The sequence below is a fragment of the Lygodium microphyllum genome, chromosome 7 (assembly GCF_053477565.2).
Source record: "Lygodium microphyllum isolate KBCC chromosome 7, Lygodium_microphyllum_v1.1.10, whole genome shotgun sequence".
Lineage (NCBI taxonomy): Eukaryota > Viridiplantae > Streptophyta > Polypodiopsida > Schizaeales > Lygodiaceae > Lygodium > Lygodium microphyllum.
The window spans coordinates 131,895,644-131,916,484 of record NC_141141.1 but is presented as its reverse complement, the minus strand read 5'-3'; positions in this window follow the sequence as shown (position 1 = coordinate 131,916,484).

Genomic DNA, 20,841 nt, shown 5'->3' with positions numbered 1-20,841 from the left:
CCAACGTATACTTGTCATATACATGCACTAAACCCTCTTGCAAAACAACATTACCATAAATATTGATGAGAGCTTCCAAAATGCATGGTTGTAGTAACTGATCCGTACAAGATGTCAAGTGTTTTAGCAAGTGCTCGTTCTATCCGGATGGCATCTATCACTTCAATTTCCATCATGATTGTGTTAGAATCCATGAGTGCATATGCCAATACATCAATCATGTCAATCATGTGAACAACTAACTTGTTGAGTTCCATTTCTCGAATGATACTCATAATAATGCTATTGAATACCACTTGCCTCCTATAAGAAAATTTAGAGTCAATAATGCCTTGTAGCACTTGATAAGGATTGAAACCATGTGAGTAATACTCTTGCTGAAGCATCTGGTGCTTGCTCAAGCCCTTAAGCTTGCTAGAAAGGTTTGGCCTATTCAAGCCTGTAATAGATAGCCCTTGAGGCATGCGGCTATCTAGGATGAAAATATGAGCATCAATCTAGACAAAGTAGTTGCTTACGGTGCCACTATTCAGCTTGGAAACTGTTGCTGCCATGCTTCCCATTAGCAAGAACTATAGCAAGAGTTGTGAACTCTAATAGAAGATTTTCCGTGTTGTCATGAATAGGTGGTGAAATTTGAAGTCATGGAGCTGCATATCAAACCTTGGCAACCAGTTTGGTTAAAGAGGACTTAGGTGGAACAAAAATAGAGACTAGTCGTCTTAGTTGCTTTTGAAAGCAAGCTTATTCTTCCTTCTTCCTTCAATCTTTCATGGTGGATTCATCAACATCTCTCTCTTCCGGGGAATCCATGGCCAAAATACATGCTCTGTCTTGATTCTTCTCATCACTTCAAGCAAGATCATAATTATTCTCAGAGGCAAAAGCATCATGTGAGCTACATTAGTATTTCAAGTTATTGGCACTAAGAATAGGGTGATTTAAACCATTTTTAACCATTTCTAATGTCATAGAAGTGGCTTGAAAGGGCTCTATTGTTGGATTTATTGTACTAGACACAGATCTAGTCTTGTCACTTTCATCTCCATCCTCTTCTCTGATAGATTGCCCTTTGCCATGATCTGCCCATGCAGGAATTGCCTTCTCATTATGCTCAACATGCACAAGTTGGTTGGGAGCATGTCCTACACTAGGTTGTTGTACAAAAGCATTTGCTTCATTTGTTGCCTTCTAAAGGTGCAGCCTAGATCACAAATGTTGTGCATGAGCTTTCATGCTCCAATACTCCTTATCACAAATAGAGCATTTATATAGTATAGCTTGAGAAGATTCATGTTTCTTCTTTTCATCAGCCAAGGCTTGAAGCTTTAAATTGAACAAAGCCTCAGATAGACCGATACACCAACAACCTTTCTTCTGAGGTTGTACTAGTGCCAGTCTGAGTGGTAATGGGACTTCTATGCAGCCTCATCGAGGAAGTTTGCATTGCAGGCATTACAAGTCGAGACTGATAGATGTATGTTCACTGATCATGTCATTTGCAAATGTCTTTGAAGTAGATGGAGGAGTGTTCTATGCATGTGATGGATATGAAAATAGTTATCTGCTGGTTGAAATAGCCAATGATTTGCATTGATTTGCAACAGTGATACACATGGGTCTACTTGAATAGTATGCCATTCATTTCTATCATTGCTCTTGACCTTTTCAGACTCCTCACCAAATCTTACAAATCCATAACCTTTTGACCATCCAATGATGATATTGATGACCATTTTTTTACACCTCTCATAGAAGGATATTGTGCCTTGAATGTCTCTTGTAAGATGTAATTAGTTACATCGGGAGGAAGATCTCCCACAAAAATAGAGTGATCAGCCCTTGTCTCACCTCATTTGGAACCTTTAGTTCAAATGGCTTGAAATCAAACAATGGAGCCCAAAGGCAACCATTTGGTAGTCACCGAGTGTTAGGATCACACATAGCTCATCAAAGAAGGGTTGAGCACAGGCTTCCAGTGCTATAATCCAAGATTTGGAGAGTATTTCAGCAATCCTCAAGATCAGATCCACAGCTTTAGATTCTAGCTTGTTGGCCAAGAACCATCTTTTAGGGTTTACACCAAGCAAATTTTCTCTCAAGATCTAGCACAATGCCACATTGTTATTTTCCAGCAAGTTTTTCAAGGATAAGTGATGCAATGCTCCATTGCTTCTTCCCAGGTTGTGGAAGTTCTCTCTCTGATGATGAAGGAACCAAACAACTAAGATTTCATAGGATAGAATCCTAAATCATGTCTGATGCCTAAGTCTGTAGTATGTCATGAGGGTAGTATGTCATGAGGCTGGAGAAGCAATGCCATGCCCAACTGGGCTCTGATACCATGTTAAAAATGCGGGATCTAGAGCATGACATAACCGGAAGCTATGGAGGATGGAAGGAGAAGTGTAGACTCATGATGGAATGGACACTGTTTGTTACACAAGTGAATTAGGTTCCAAGATTGAGACTTGGACTCATAAACACAATCTTGTGTATGTGGACAATGACATTGACACTTTACTGAAATGAAAAGAGTACTATCATTGCATTAAGAAAGGAAGCAAGTACAATGCTTTATAGGAAAGTAGGAAACTGCAGTAGGCACCATTGTGCATATGGGATAAGTTAGCCTGCATGTCCTTGACCCTGAGACTCCATACAAAGAGGTTGTTTGAGTGTGATTGCTGATTCTCAACAAGATCAAATGGTGGGCGTGGATAGGAATTGTTGAAAGCTACAAAGATGACTTATTGGACCTTGATTCCCTTGTCTTCATGATTTCTTACACATGTGCACTCGCAATGTATTTGACGTTGCTTTCTCTATACAAAAAGGCATCCAAAATCGAGATTTGGCAGGTTGAAAAGATGTGGGAAATTTCATTTTGTGGTTTCTGGATCGCATGAGGCCTTCTGCACAAGTGTTTAGGGCTTTCCCTCAAAATCATGGCTCAGTTCAAAAGGGATCACCCAAGACACAGACGCCACAAAAGAGTATGAATGTTGGAAAGCAGGTTGATTCAAGTTCGGGGTCTCTTCTCACAACAAGATGCCCTTCTTGTACCCACTACATCAAGTCAAGCAATATGAAATAGAATCAATGGTGGTATTGGCAGCATTAAGAGTGGCAGGGGGGAAGCCAAAGACTGGCCCAAGGGCGAGAACAATGGCTTCTAGAATGTATCATCATCTCTCATTGCCTTCCCAAGTTTGAACCCTGTTACTACCCATTTCTAAGCATTTCCAATGACTTAAGCGAGTCACAATTAGGATCTGCACTCAATTTCTCTATTGTCAAGTGATTCACAACCATTGCTTTGGTACCTCACTTCACCACTCAATGACACAAGTGTAGGTGCGTGATCATCATCTTGCTGAATGCATGGCATTTTTGGAGAAGTCAAAGTGTCAAAATTCCTTCAACTTGAGTGCTCATGGCTTGAAGAAGCAACATGCCTAGAGGAAATATGCTCTCAGGATCAAAAGGTCTGCTCCTTCACTAGCTGTTGTAGTCAAGGTAGAAGCCACACTCTTGGCTACTAGAGGTAGAACCGAATTTTCTGAACTAACATTTTGCATCATATTGTGAGCAACAACAAAAAGCAGGAAGACCTTCATCTGAAAGAACATTGATTTAGAGGGTGCACGCAGCTACTCGATGAAGGCAATTTGTGCTTCTTCTCCTTGTTCAGATTCCTTTTTCCCACTTGAATAAGAATCAACTTCATCAAAATGAGCCTCACCACAATGTCAAAGCCTACATCTACTTCAACAAATTGATTTTTTAGGTCACCATTCAATGTAACTAGACTCCAATAACCTTAGTTTGGTAAGACGTGACACCAAATGCTTCAATCAAGTGTGCCACATCAGTGTTTGAGAACGGCTACTTGAGAACTGCCATTACATTCTTGAGTCTTGTCAATAATATCTCATTCATTCCATCTAAAGGGATGACAGTTTGTATAGTCGATTTACAATTGCCTCAGTTTTGACATTATTAAGGGATGCATGCTTGCACAATGGTGTGTAGCATGTTGTGAACATCTCTGACCATTCCTTTTGCATCATCACAGACATAAAGAGACACTGAAGATAAATCTTTGAGTGCCTAAGCCATGGTTCTATTTGAAGTTCTCTAATGCTCAAAGATTAGTGGATATTCATCAAATCAGTTTCTTGTCACTCCTTGTATGGTATTTCCATAGGAAAGATATGAATACACATTCCATATTACACAACAACACATTGGTCTCTATATTACACTTGTAGAAATCTCCTTCCTTGACTGTTTAAAGGTAGAAGATTCCTTCTGCTGCCATTAGTTGTTCCATTTCCATGGATGCTTGGACAGGTTCTAAGAGCCCTAATACACTTCGTATGAAGGGTAATATTCATGGGAAGGACATGTTCATCCTGATAGATAGTGGCAGTACACACAATTCTGTGAATAAGTCCATTATGGACAAGCCGAATTGTCTTCCCACTTACTTATAGTAGCCCAATAGAGTTCAGGTAGCTAATGGTGAAGAAGAAATCAACACTCAAATATGCCCACAAGTTTCTTTACATCTGGCTGAAAATTATGAAGTAAAAGTAAACTTGATAACTTTGGAAATGGGGCCTATAGATATTGTACTCAATTGTGATTGGTTGATGGCATTGGAAAAATTTACCATGGATTTCTCACAGCTATATATGGAGTTTATCTTTGATGGATTGCTCATCCATTTACAGGGAACTCCTAGTAAATCAGATTTTCAGCTTATCAACATTCAACAACTCAAAAAGGAGTACAAGAGGAGACGCTCATCGATCTTTCTTTTGCACTTGAATAAAGAGGTTGAAGATCAATTCACAAATTTAGCAACTCATCCAGCTTTGAAAGCTCTTCTTGAGGAGTATAGGGATTTGTTTGAAGTGCCTACTTCATTGCCTCCCAAGAGAGCAGTAGATCACCCCATTGATTTGGAGCCCAACTCAAAGCCAATTAATAAGCCACCTTACAAATTGTCCAGGTGTGAGCGTGAAGAAGTAGCCAACCAAATCAAGATGCTTCTTGAAATGGGATTCATTGAACCTAGTTCTTCACCCTATGCATCTCCGGTCTTTTTAGTTAAAAAGAAAGATGGATCTTTCAGGATGTGTATTTATTACAGGGATCTTAAGAAGATCACATTGAAGAACATGTACCCAATATTTTCTTGATGAGCTCAAGGGGGCTAGATTCTTTACGAAGATTGACTTGAGGTCAGGGTATCATCAAATCCGTATGCAAGAGGGTAATGAAATCAAGATTGCTTTTAGGACTGATCAAGGGCTCTACCATTTCCTAGTGATGCCATTTGGGCTTACAAATGCTCCAGCTACCTTCCATATTTTGATGAACAAGTTTTTGCAGCCTTTCCTCTTTTAGTTTGTCTTCGTTTTCTTTGATGACATTTTGATTTACAGTAGGACCCTTCAGGACCATTTATCACATATTAGGAAGGTTTTTGATGTATTGAGGCATCACAAACACTTTGCTAAGGAAAAGAAATGCTCTTTCATGCAAATTGAAGTGAAATACTTGGGACATATTGTCAGTGAAAAAGAAATCCAAGCTGACCCCAAGAAGGTGCAGTGTATTAAAGATTGGCCAACACCTACTACCACTACTTCACTTAGAGGATTTCTTGGTCTATCTTCATTTTATCGCCGATTCATCAAGCATTATGTGGCTATTGCAGTTCCTTTGACTGATAGGTTGAAGAAGGAAGCTTTCTTTTGGGATCCTCTTGCAGATAGTAACTTCAACTAGTTAAAGTAACTCCTTACTTTTGCTCCCATTCTAGTATGCTCGGATTTTTCGAAGGAGTTTACCATATAGTGTGATGCCAGTGGTCGAGGCATAGGGGTTGTTTTGTTACAAGGACATGGAGTGATTTCCTTTGAAAGTCACAACCTTATAGATAAGGAAATGGCTATGAATGTTTATGTCCAAGAGATGTTGGCTATCTTGCATGCAATAAATAAATGGCACCATTATTTGTATGGCAGCCACAAAGTGATCACATGGTCCTTAAATATTTTCTCACTTAGTCCAATCTTACTCCTAAGCAGCGTAGGTGGGTGGCTACACTACAAAATTATGATTTTGACATCACTCTCATACGAGGTGAAAAGACAATGTAGTGGTTGATTCTCTTTCTCAAAATTATGATGTCAAAATTATGATTTTGACATCACTCATATGAGGGGAAAAGACAATGTAGTGGTTGATTCTCTTTCTTGTACATGGGCCTGTAGAGTTTCAGCAATTGACTAAGGTATATAGTGACTAGATTGAAGAATTACAGGAAGCCTATCTTTTGGATGAAGACCTCTTCCATATTTTTCAAAGATTATAGCAAGGTGTCATGGAAGATAACTCGTATTATCATCTTCAAAATGGCCTAATCTAGTTAAATGGCAAGATTGTCATTCCCTCTACTTCTTCTTTTACACGGAAAATTATGGAGGAGTTGCATTCTTTGCCTTTAGCTAGACACCTTGGAGTTTTCAAAACCTATGATAGGATCAATAAAATATTTTATTGAAAATGACTATGGAAATATGTCAAAGATTTTGTCATGAAGTGCATGCCTTGTTAGCAAAACAAGGACAACACCCATAGGCCAGGTGGTTTGTTGAAACCATTACCTATTCCTATAGGCAAATGGACACACATTACCATGGACTTTATTACTGGCTTGCCTACTAACAAAAAGGGATGGAATAGTATATATGTGGTGGTGGATAGACTCAACAAGATAGCCCATGTCATTCCACCAATTTATTGTTTCTCAAGTGGCTAGCCAGTTTATAGAGAAGATTTTTAGATTACATGGATTTCCACAAGTGATTGTTCATTATAGAGATTCAAAGTTCATGAATAGCTAAATTTGGAAGGTGGTATTCACATCCATGGGTACTAAATTAGATCCCTCTATGGCCTATCATCCACAAACTGGTGGACAAACAGAAAGGGTAAACAAGGGGTTGGAGACTTACCTTTGCCATTTATCTTATGATTTCATAATTCATTGGACTCTTGGTTACACTTGGTTGAGTTTGCCTACAATAACTCCACTCATGCTAGTATTGGAGTTTCACCCTTTGAGGCAATGTATAGTTGTAAGGTGCCGTTACCCACAATCATCTTCAAGAAAAGAATCAATCTTCATGAGAAAGAAGAATTGGAAAGAATGTAGACCCTTCTTCAATAGGAGTGTAAGATGAATCTTAGGAAAGCCCAAAACCAAATGAAGATGTATGTAGATGAGAAGATGCGACCTTTAGAGTTCTAAGAACGAGAATTATTTTTGTTGAAGGTGCCCAAGTCTTGGTCTTCTACTTTGAAGGATAGATCTAGTAAAAAGCTTACTCATAGATTTTATGGACCCTATAGGATCCTAAAAATGACACACTCAAAAGCATTGAATAGATGCAAGCCTAAGAGTGGAGTGGTGATGCATCCCTAACTCAACACGTCAAGTTATTCCCTATGGCATAGAAAGATGGGAAAGCCCCAACAGCACTAGAGTGGAAAATTTCTAATTGTTGAAAAGAAAGGCATCAAGAAGTGGATGGACATTTGGGACAACAATACTAATGCCCCTTTGGAGTCAACTCAAATAAGGAGGCAATTCAGGTTGAATGGGGATGAGGTAGCTTAGGTAGATGAGAATTCCAATAGGAAAAAGTATGGATGGCCCATGAGCCTTTGTTGCACTAGAAGCTCCCCTCTCCAATCTCTATATACAAAGAGGGGCAAGAGGGCTCTACAATCCAAAGGGAGGAAAGACTTCAAGGAGAAGAAGGATGTTACCAACCTGAAGGTGCAAGATGAGTGGAAAAAGAGATTCCTTAGAATCCACTAGAAAACATGGAGATGCAAAATTAGAAGGGTGTGGATGTATTTGCCCTCCAATAAGCTTAACATGTTGCTATGGAAGATTGGTACCAAGAAGATTGCAACCCAAGATAGGATAGCCAAATTCATGAAGACATCAAAGGCATACCGGCTATTTTTCAAGGCAAATGAGTCAATCACCCACAACTTTTGGGGTTGTCCCACGGCCAGGTATAGTGTAGAGAAGAATCAAAGCTTGGGTAGCTACTCTGTTAGGCTAAGTGACAACATCAAGATGAAGGGAGCATTGTTTGGTGACTAATGTACCATTGACAAAGAAACCATGAAGCTCTAGCATGTCGTTAGGGCTCTTCTAAGAGATCTATGGAATAATAGAAATGTGATGACAATGTCAAAGGGAATCTTCATAAAACCCCTAGTTTTGTGACGCAAAATAGCAAGGGAATCATTGGGCAATAGTGAAGAGACTTAGGAAAATACGTCAAATCTTCAAAGTTGGCTTTAAGCTACTGAAGAAGGCCCCTTTTCGACTTTTCCATCTCAAATGAGTGTGTAACCAAGACCTATGGTGGCCTATCTTTAGACACCCCCCCCCCCCCCCTAGAAGCATCTACTAAATAGAAATGTTAGTATTATTATCTCATATTTAAAAAAGGCCAAGTGATGGAGAATATAAATTTTTAGTAATATTCAAATGCCTACTAAGAAAATCCATTGTTTTGGCTCTGACTAACCATACCTAGTCTCCTTTATAGTAATCTAATATAAATTCCACATAAAAGAATGTTAGAATTAATCAGACAAATTTCCAACAACTAGATAGATCACTTGCAATCATCCTCTTCTTCATAAACATAAATTTCTAGAAACCTCCAAGTATTTTCCATTACTCTCCATCCACATGTAGTAGCAAAAGGAACTTAATGAGTTTACAAAGTTATTTCTTTATCGCTTCTAAATGGGGCTTCTCTAGTATATCATGCACTCCTCTTGAAAACCTAGTTAAAGTTTTATGAGGATGAGCTGAGCATCCATAAAATAATGCAAATATTGTACTCTTATTTAGACAATTCGCACTTATAGTTTGGCATCTCCATGAAATCCATGGATGGAATTCATCATGTATATTTTTCTAAATTTGAGATCAAGTACTGCAACACTCTAGTATATGAACTCCATGGACAAACAACCAATATCAAAGCTACCAAAAGATTTTAAGTCATTTAAAAACTAACATCATTTGGCATGTCATATTGAAAAAAATTACCCCTGATAAGCGAAAGGGCATGTTGCCTACTAGGACTTTAGATTCATTATTGGAAATATTGAAAAAATATCAATAAATAGATATAATGTGGTAAGCCTAATTAGTGCCTAAAGAGATCAATAACACAAAAAATTAACTTATTTCAACAAGCTCTAAGTACGACATATGGAATCAACAATGATGTTTCATGTAAGGAGAATAGAGAACACTGCCAAAAATGATGAAACCTTGGGGTGCAATGGGAGACAACTCAACACCTCTAGATTGCCTCCTAGTGTATCATAAGTTTTAACCTTGTTTTGGCCTAAAAATTCATAAATGGCATTAAAAACTCTATAAGGCTTGAAAGTTATTGATGATTATCTTACTAAAATGAAATTATCTTGAAAATGGAGATGCATGAAGATACTTTATGTTGGCGATTTATTTGTGTTTAACATTGTCTAAGATGTATAAGGACAACATTGATATATTTGTAGATACCATGGTATTGATTGAGTGGATAAAAAAAGTAGTTTCTTGGGCTAACATAATGATATTTAAACATATGATAATTGTAAGTACCTAGCAAAAAAGGTAGTTTATTAAGAAAAAATTTTATATGCATGAGAAACACTAGTAGAAATATGGAAATCCTTGATGCAAAATTTTTTTGGTGTGATTTTAAACCATTTTAATGCCATACATGAGCTCAAAAGGTCTGTCACTATTTTGAGTTCAAACATGAACCCATTATTATGAGCTTTGGAGTGAAAGTCATGGCATTTTTAAAGGTAGAATATGTCCAATCCTATAGCCTAGTCACAATCAATCTAACTACTTAAACCAATCAAAATTTTATATGCATGAAAAACACTAGTAGAAATATGGAAATTCTTGATGCATTAATTTTTTGGTGGTATTTTTTACCTCTTTAATGCCATACATGAGTAGAAAAGGCTGTCGCGGTTATTTTGAGTACAAACATAAACCCATTACATGCTTTGGAGTGAAAATCATGGCCTTTTTTTAGATGGAGTATGTACAAACCCTATAGTCTACTCGCAATCAATCTAACTACTTAAACCAATCAAAATGATTCCTTTGAGTTCATGTAGATAGGTGTCTATCAATATATCAATCCTACACATGCACTGTTAAATTTCTCATGTTTTCTACTTAAGACCCTATTCATGGATGGTTTTTCTCATTTCAGGATAAATGATCCTAGAGGAGAAGAATATAGTAACCACAATATTTTGGCATATAGAGCCCCTATACCATCCAAACATTAGAGAGGAGATAGAAGTTGATGCAAAATCCATAGAGGACCTTGTCATAGGGGATATATTGGAGAATAAATTGCCAATCAAGAGGAATTCCCATCTAAGAAGTTATGTTTCTTCCTTTACAAAGCTCGACAAAAATTTCACCTTAACAATGCTAGGAGAATATTCAATTCACCATTCAAAACATATCATCTTGTCAAGTATATTATACTTCCAAGAGAAGGTCTAGAGATTTAAGTAAAAAAGTATCATCCACCATCCATTTCAAGGAAGAGTCAACAACCAAAGGATAATTGTTTTGAAGAAAAAGCTGGATAAGCTTATTAAAGATTATAAAGCAATAGCTGACTCTTCATTCTATAAATAGAAGTGGGAGTTTTAAGCATTCTATTTTGTATTTGTGTGCCTCTTGGCCTACTATGAAGAGCCAACTAATCCAACTAGACTTCATATAATCAAAGACAACTATAGGAATATTGGAGATACCTGCATGGATATTTACAATTTTTTGCCTATTGAGGAGGAGAAATCTATGTTAAGGGAACTTGATGTAGCAACTATTAAAGAATTAAATCTCATGGAAGAAAGGTACAAGAAAGACATACCAAAGGCTATTGAGTCACTCATTTAGGCAAATCTTCACTTCCATCCTATATTTGGAAAGAAATTCCTTCTCCCAAATGATATTGAGAAATTTATAAGGCTTAGGGAGGACTATTGGATGGATATCCTTATAGAGTCTTGTGAAGAGAATGAGGACTTTATGGATGACTCCAATAAATAATTATCCTTCCTAAACTCCAATACCATAGATTTTTTGGATACTAGTTATACACTTGGGTTTTTCTATTGAAAGCTTAGGAGTACCCACAAAATTTTCCTATTAAATAAAAATTTTAGAGTGTCCAAAGAAAAATTGGTATTTAATAGATGGGAATGAAGGAAAATATAGTGTTACTATAGAGGAATTGGAAATAGGTTCCATCCATCTTTGGGACAAAGAAACGATGGATAGGGAAGAACCCTATTATGTGGTAATTCTCAAGTGCATGGGTTGGATTCCCAATTGCCAAGAGGTCCTTTGCCTATGGGTAGATACCAACAAAGTTTTCAACCAACCTATGGAAGAGTATCATCTATATTTGGAGGCCAATTAGGTACTAATCATAATCAATCTATTAATGGAGAGCAACATTTCCATGAGTGGAAGCTAAGAGACAAGATGTGTTGGCAAAGTATAATAGGTACTCATCTTCACCTCCAACCTTGAAGAGTGGATTGTAAAGTTATAATCATACTCTGATCTCAATCTATTAATGGAGAGCAACATTTCCATGAGTGGAAGCTAAGAGACAAGATTGTGTTGGCAAAGTATAACATGCAGAAATCTTCACCTTCCAACCTTGAAGAGTGGATTGCAAAGTTAGAATCATACTTTGATCTATTCCTAGAATTTAATAAAAAAATATCACTTTGCTAGTAAGCATTTGGAAGGGTTTACCCTCCCATACTTAGTGGTGGTACATCAAAAGAAAGAACCAACTTGCAAAATCTTAGAAAGCATTCAATACATTTATGCCTTAAGTTTTTGTATTCTCAATTGAGAAAGACAAACTAGCTAGGTGGTGGTATGGACTAGAGCAAAGAGATATTACCATAAGAGAATACACCAATAAATTTTTCAATCTTATTATGTACCCCATGGGGTCCACCTTCTAGAACATGTAAGATACCATGCGAGTTTTTAAAAAAAGGGTATTATATTTAGTAAAATTTACAAGAGTATGTTTATAAAAGGGATTTTTAATTACAGTTTTAAAAAATCAGTAAGTTTAGTCAAGTAAAAGGTGTCCTTTTAAGGCCTTATAGCATATAAAGAAATGGTATTTCTTAATATCCTTTGAACACACATTTTATATATGATTTCTTATAGGTGGATCCTGCAAGTTATGTACATGAAAAGCATAAGTGATGATGCAAAGCTCCATAAGTATATGTATGGTTGAGAGCCTTCTTTGTTAGGGTTGATGTTATGTGCCAAAACCCCACTACCCTTTTCAAGGCTATTGACCTTACAAGAAGGTAGGGAAGAAAATATAGAAGAAAGCCTACATTTGAGCCCACTTATGGATATCCAAGGACTATTTTGAAGCAAAGACAAGTTGGTAGTACTTATGGTAGTAATAATATACCAAGTGGGAGCTTTGGAGCACCCTTCCCTCTACCATTTAATGCTTCTAAGTCTCAATATAATTTTAGGCCATCAATGGTTATAAAACAGAGAATAAACATGTGGACAAAAAACTTAAAGGATAAATGTCTCAAGGGACTCAAAAGTTCATCCCCATGGACCTCTTCAAGGAAAGGAAGGAAAAGTGCTTGTGCTTTAAGTGTGTAAAAAAGTATACAACTGACCATGCCTCTAAATGTGCATACAAAAAGGATAAAGTTAATAGCATGTTTCTTATTGAGGATTTTGAAGATGAAGTTGAGGATCCAAACATTATGAGTCGTGTTGAAATTGAAGATTATGATGAGGAGGGTGGTCAAGAGCAGTTTTATGATCCATCTGATGGTTTTCCCTTTGACCAAGGTGGGCATGTGCCATTTGATCTCAGTGGAAATGATTCTTCTCATTTTGCCACTTCAACCTACTCCATCTCAATGGATGTATGGACTAGTTCTAGGAATCCAAGCAAAATTCAAACAGATTATCCATGGGAAGAATGTCTTCATTCTAGTAGTAGTGGTAGTATCTATAGTTTCATCAATAAATCAACCATGGATCAATTGAAGTGTCTACCTACAAAATTGTAGCATCCAATAAAGATATAAGTAGCCAACAGGGATGAGGAAACTAGTATTCAAATGTGCTCATAAGTTCACCTATGCGTTGAAAATTATGAAGTACCAATTGACTTGATTATGCTAGAAATGGGACCTATTAACATTGTTCTAGTTTGTGATTGGTTGAAGCAAGTGAGCAAGATCACATTGGGCTTCTCCCAGCTATACAAGGAATTTGTGAGTTATGAATAGATAATACACTTATAGGGGTTCAATATACATTAGATTTTTAGCTTATCACTACTAAGCAACTCAAGAAAGAGTTTAAGAAGTGGTCCTATAGCTTTATATTTCATCTCAATAAGGAAACCATAGATCAGCCTAATAATTTAGCAAGGGATGCAGTCCTAAAAGCTCTGTCGGAGAAGTACAAGGATTTGTTTTAGGTGCCCACAACTCTCCCTCCAAAAAAAGTAGTTGATCATCATATTGATCTAGATTCCAACTCAAAGGTTGTCAACAAACCTCCTTACATGCTTAGGAAAGAGAAGTGACCAAGCATATCAAAGACTCGTTGGAGATGGGATTCATAGAACCTAGTTCTTCTTCTTATGCTTCTCTAGTGTTATTGGTCAAGAAGAAGAATGGTGATTTTTGTATGTGTATAGATTACAAGTACTTGAATAAGATCACAATCAAGAACAAGTATCCTATCCCACAGGTTGATGATCTCTTAGATGAGCTTAAGGGGGACTAATTCTTCACAAAGATAGACTTGAGGTCAAGTTATCATCAAATCAAGATGAGAGGGTGACGAGATAAAGATGAATTTTAGGACTAACAGAGAGATTTATCACTTTCTTGTGATACCACTTGGCATCTTAGTTTTATGTAATTCAAAGTTAGATATTAGAGTGAATATAGTTGATGAATCTAAAAAAGCAAGCAACGATGTGAAGTAAGTATTTCATTTGGAATGTTTATATTAAGATGTATTTGATATGTATAAAAATAAAATATAAATTTGAGATCATTGTTACAAGCATTTTCTATAAATAAAATTTCTAGAAATCAATGTCATAAAATTGTTGAATGTAATACTAAAATTGACATGTAGCATACTAGTATATTAAAAGCCATAGCTTGATGAATCAAATCCAACAAGTCATGCTTTGATCTACATTATGTCTCTCAATTTTTTGGATACCTCCCACAACATCCATATTGAAATTTTTAAAAATAAATAAGCTATATATTGTTAAGAATACCTAACAATCTAGTTGAAAAGATGGGGGAAGAGAGAGGGAGCTTGAGCTCTTGCAAGACGTGCAATACATAGAGAATGCACACATGATAGGAAGCTCAAAACCTTAGTTGTTTTTCTTCTACTTCTCCACTATAACAATTTACTAAGAATAAAGAGAAAGCACAACATACATAATATATAAGTAGTCCATCATTTGAATACACTAACTAGAAAGATGACTAGATAGATATCCCATAATTTAGGTAGGTTGACTACAAATGTAAAGTATTAATGGAAGTATATGCCAATGCAAGCACCAACCACATTAGTGATATGAATGTAGAAACAATCACCCAGGTATATGAATTTTATCTCATGTTAATCTTGACATCACAACACTCCACCTCAAGCTCAACTCCATGATCTAGACTCCAAGTAAGATTTGAAATCATCGAAACTTTTCTTCTCCTAGGACCTTGGTAAAGATATCTATAAGTTTCTCCTATGTACTCGCATATATGTCAGATTAATATCACTTGCCAAGACCTGCTCTCTCTAATGAAATGGTAATTAATGTTCATGTATTTCGTACATGTATGAAACATAGGGTTCCTCACTATGTGCTACTCATGTCATCACAATAAATGGAAACTCTTATATCTATCTGTATCCCCAAATCATCAAGTAGCTTTTACATCCAAGCTATCTCACATGTTGCCATAATAGTATCCCTATACTATATCTCTATACTTGATAATGCAACAACGAGTTATTTCTCACTACTTCAACTCACAATCCCACATCCAAAGGAAAATACAGAACCACTATGGACTTCTTGTCAAATACACTACTTGCAAGGTATGTCTCACAATTTGTAAATGAGGCTTGCAAGGCACTTGCATAAATTGACTCTCCAAGCCAATTGTGTAGTTACAATTTGAGTGACTGTGGTGAAGATCAAACTTTCCAATATCTTTCTATACATCATGGGATCCTCCAAAACCTCACTCACATCAACCCTTTAAAGCGAAAAATGAAAAAAACTATCAAATCACTTTGTGCAATTTTCAAGGTAGGAAGAAACATTCATCACTTCACATTTTGAAGCATGGCACACTTCCAATTACCTTAATTATTTGTGCAATTTGCAATGTAGGAAGAGGCTAGTGAAAGTATTAGTCTTTAGTTCAGCACATTCTAATATAATGGCACTAAGATTAGCTTATGGTTAGACATATCCTACATTGTTAATATATCAAATATATACTATCTTTGTAAGATCCATATCCCCTTAGATGTTCTTATACCTCAATGCCAAGAAAAGACTTCAACTCTCCCAAATATTTCATGTCAAATTCATGCTTGAGAAGACTCTTTACATGCTCCACCTCTTGCACATTATCACCCCCAACAATCAAATTTCTACTTGAGAAAGCTCTTTCACATGCTCCAGCTCTTGCACACTATCACCCCCAACAATCAAAGCATCTGGATATAAAGTAATCACAACAATGTCCCTATCACTCTAACACCCATAAAGTGAGTGATCTACATTTCCAACATGGAAACCAATAGAGAAAGATATTGTACTATCTTTTCATACCATTCTCTCATGTGCCTATTTTAGCCATACAAGGCCTTCCATAGCCTACACACATAATCAAGGTGAGCCATGCCCTCATAACCCTTTGGTTAACTCATGTATATTTCTTTTTACAACTCACCATGCAAGAATGCATTCTTTACATCCATTTGTTGCAAGACCCAATCTTTTGTTGGAACCACTACAATGATAGCTCTAATAGTTTCTATCTTTGACATGGGAGCAAAGGTCTCCTCATATAATCAATCCCATAAGTCTTTGCATAGCCTTTAGCAACCACTCTTGCTTTATTTATTCACCTATGGCTTTGTCCCAAAGCACATGACCAGTAGTATTCTCAAAATAAGTGGGCTCAACTAATTTTAAAAAAAATTCATCATATATGCATAATAGGGGGTGGAAACAACATAATCATTGGATGTCAATCTATTTACATGAAACTTTAATCTTGTTGACTTGCACACTTATAGAGCACTCAATGATCCCTTTACATAAACCCTTGCTTTCTTCACACCAAGTGTATGAACAAGTAGAGTACCAAATTCCTCATCCATACTCTAATCTAAGCCATCAAACTCACCATATACATGTGAATAACTTGCAAAAACATCTAGCATACCAAGTGGCTCAACCACTTTTCTTTTCCCATTTATGATATATTTTTTGGACTTGTATGAGTGCTATTTGCATGCCACCTACCACTCTATGGTTTTCCAATGGATGTGCTAGAAGAGGACTCTTCTGGTTAATTCAATGTTTGACTATGGAACCGCATTTTTTGCAACCAACCTTTCTTTTACATCACTTGCAATAATCTATTTTTTAACAATATATCAATTTCTCATCTCATCAAATATTACATCTCTCATCATCTTTATCTTGCTTGTAACTAGATTATAACACCTATAATTGTTTTGCTCAAGGAAATAGCTAACACTGGACTATAATAGCTATACCTAGATTATAACACCTGTAACTATTTTGCTCAAGGGAATAGCCAATACGTATATATTTTTTAGCTTTTGGATCCAACTTCATTCTTACCTTATTTAGCACATGTACATGCAATGCATCCAAATACTTTAACATGTGACAAATTTGGTTTCTTACCAATAAACTTCTCATTTGTTGTTGCATCATGTATTGTAGAAGGAAGTCTTATTCATAATATACGCTGTTGTAGAGATAGCTTTAGCCCAATAATAATGAGACATGTTCTTCTCATCCATCAAGGCTTGTGCAACTTTTGCAATGTGCCTATTCTTTCTTCTAAAAATACCATTGTATTATGGAGTATACATGCGTATGAATTGCCTCAAAATCACATGTTGTTTTAGAAAATTACTAAAGTCATCGGAGAATCACTACAAGATATAGGCCTTATACCTGTAAACGCCCCGAACAACGTAGTATGCTTAACAATTATGATATTTGCTTGTTTTCGAGATTTAATAGAAAAGAGAATGAACACTTAAAGCTGAAAATGAAAATTACTCACAAAATTACAACCATAAAAATGTAAAAGTAATGGAGACAAGATTGAGGGTTGAAGATGGGCAACCCCCCCCGAAGGAATGTATTTCTGCTCAACCCAAGTCCCTTAGGGAAGAGCTCAGTTACAATCAACCTGAGAGTGAGAAGAAGTAATTCTCACTCTCACAAGATCATGCAAAGATGTACAAACACACATGCATTATCTATTATGCAATGATAAGAACTGATTTCTTTACAGTATGAGAGAAGAAAAAGGGGAATTCAGCCTTTCTCCATCGTTGATCAGCAGTACATGGATAGAGCTTGCTTCTTGTAGCTAAAATGGAAGAAAGAGCTCAAGAAGGAGGTGCTGTAATGAATTTACAGGCTTGTTGTCTTGTAAAACAACAGTGATAGAAGAGGGAATATGGAGGAATTTGATAATGGAGAAGTGGGGGATGATGATGGGGATGGATGGGGCCAGTTTCTGGCTATCTGTGGGTGCTGTACATGAGTTTACAGCAAAGAAAAATGATGCCCAATGAAGAAAAACGAGCTCTTATTTATAGGAGAGGGGAGAGCTAGTACAAAAGGGGAAAGTGGAGTAGCACAAGACAAGTGTCCAGCCACATGTCATGAGATGTGACAAGTGGTGGGACACTTGGAAACTTGTGTGACAAGTGTCTTGACACTTGTCTCTTCTTTATGGCCTTCCTTTTTGGGTTGAATACTGTCAAGAATAGAAACAACCAAATTTAGTAAGCACAGTCAGAGTACAGAACTTACTTTTTTTAGAATGACATCCCTATTTTTTTAGGACTAGCATTTTTAGGCTAATTCGAGGCTCCTAAAATTTAGGGACCTCCTAAAATTTAGGGATCTCCTAGAATTTAGGGACCCCCCCAATATGGGTATCATATGAAAGCTTTTTCCATGTACATCGCAAAAATGGTATCCGAATCTTCATGTGACTTTCCTATGCAAAGAAATGTGCATTTCAAGCTTTCAGCCCACACATGCACATTATACAAGCATTTCATGATCATGCCATCTTGTTGATTGTAACTGTCTGTTCTGGTGGATCTAGCCCACACTTCAAGGCATCAATCCTTTATGTGTGCGAGTCTAACCCTGATATGCGTGAGTTCTAGTCACAGGCGCCCAATCGGGTCATATAGGTGGAAGTGTGAACTATCTTTTCTCTAACCCACCGTGTGGGTCCACCATAACCTGTGACCACTCATCAGTGGCCAGCTCCAATGCACTTTTCTTTATATCTAATTAGTGCAAAGGAAATAAATTTAATAAATCATTATATAGATAAATTAATGAAAAAGGATACAAATTCTGTTTCTATAGAGTTATGACAGCCCTCTGGCTTTTATTCAGCTGTCCTCAGCTGAAAATCTTCTTGATATTGTTGTAGAATATTTGGGTAATCCTTCATGAATTTTTCATCTACCCACTGTGCATCTGTGGTGGGTAGATTCTTGAATTTTAGCAAGAATTTTCGTGTCACAAGGCCACTTCTCGTGGTTCGATCCTTGAGAAACAAAATCTTTTCAAGTTCCAAGAGTTGCTCTGTTTCTTCAACTTCTGGGGGATCTTCAGTAATGGGTTTCTTTGGTTCTGGTCCTATGTAAGGTTTTAGCAAACTTACATGAAAAGCATTGTGTATTTTCCAATGAGTAGGAAGCTCAAGTCGATAAGAAACTTCATTTATTTTCTCAATCACTTTGAATGGTCCAAAGTATCTACTGGAGAGCTTTGGAAAAGATGAATTTTGACCAGAACCTTGTTTGAGCCTGCTTTTATCAAACTTTAGCAAGACATATTGACCTTTTTCAAAAGCCAAAGGTCTTCTTCGTTTATCTGCTTGCTTCTTTTGTCGCTCTTGCGCAACTTTGATAGTGGCTCGAACTTGATCCATTGTTGTTTTTAAATCTGAAGCAAACTCATCAGCAGCAAAAATCTTATCTTTAGTGCGAATAATTGGAGGAGGAATCACTTTACCCTGTACTATTTCATTTGGAGCTTTCCCTGTGGATGAGTGCACTATATTGTTGTAAGCAAACTCCAATAATGGAAGATATTTCTCCCATTGTGACTTATGTTCACTAACATAAGCTTTCAACATATCCAAAAGAGTGAGATTCATCACCTCTGTTTGGCCGTCAGTTTGAGGATGAAAAGCTGAGAAGAACTTTAAAGTGGTTCCCAAATTCTCAAATAAAGCACGCCAAAAGTTACTTGTGAATTTGGAGTCTCTATCTGAAATGATCTCAGAAGGCATACCATGTAATCTGAAGATATGTTGAATGAAAAGTCTTGCAGCTTGTGCAGATTTCAATGTTTTATGACATGGAATAAAATGTGATTGTTTGCTGAATCTATCAACTATGACCCAAATCATATCATGACCTTGAGGTGTTCTTGGAATACCTGAGATGAAATCCATTGTGATAGATTCCCATAGATCTTTGGGCACTGGAAGAGGTTGCAACAATCCTGGAATCTTCTGCCTATCATATTTGGATTTTTGGCATACCAGACAAGCCTCAATGAAGTTATGTGCACCTTTTGTCGAACAGGAAGAGTGACACAAAGGCGATTGTTCATGAGAAGGTAACCATCTTTGATGGAATAATCTGGATGAGAACCTCCTTGCTGTAAATTTGACCAATTTGCTGCAAAATCAGTATCTTCATCATAAGTATTCTTCATCGTTTGAAAATCTTCATGATGAGCCACTGTAATAGTTGCAATGCGAGGCACTCTAGAAAGTGCATCAGCAACTACATTTTGTTTCCCTGGAGTGTACATAATTTGAAAATGAAACATAGACAAGAAATTTTCCCATCTTGCATGTTTCTCCTGCAAATGCTTTTGAGTCTTGAAATACTTCAAGCTTTGATGATCGGTTTTAATAAGGAATTCATTGCCTAAAAGATAATGTTTCCATATCTTTAAAGCATGAACCACTGCTAAGAGCTCCTTTTCATAAATGTCATACCTTTTCTCCACATCATTTAGACGGCGGCTTTCAAAGGCTATGGCATGGCCTTCTTGATTTAGCACTGCACCAATACAATCACCGCAAGCATCTGCTTCCACCACAAATGGTTTTACCAGATCTGGAATGATAAGAACAGGTCCAGAAGTAAGAGCTGTTTTCAGCCTTGTGAAGGCTGCCTTCTCTTTTTCCTTCCATTGGAAAGAGATCTTCTTCTTTGTAAGGTCATGAAGCGGAGAAGCCATATGTGCAAAATGCTTAATGAAGCGGCGGTAATAAGAACATAAG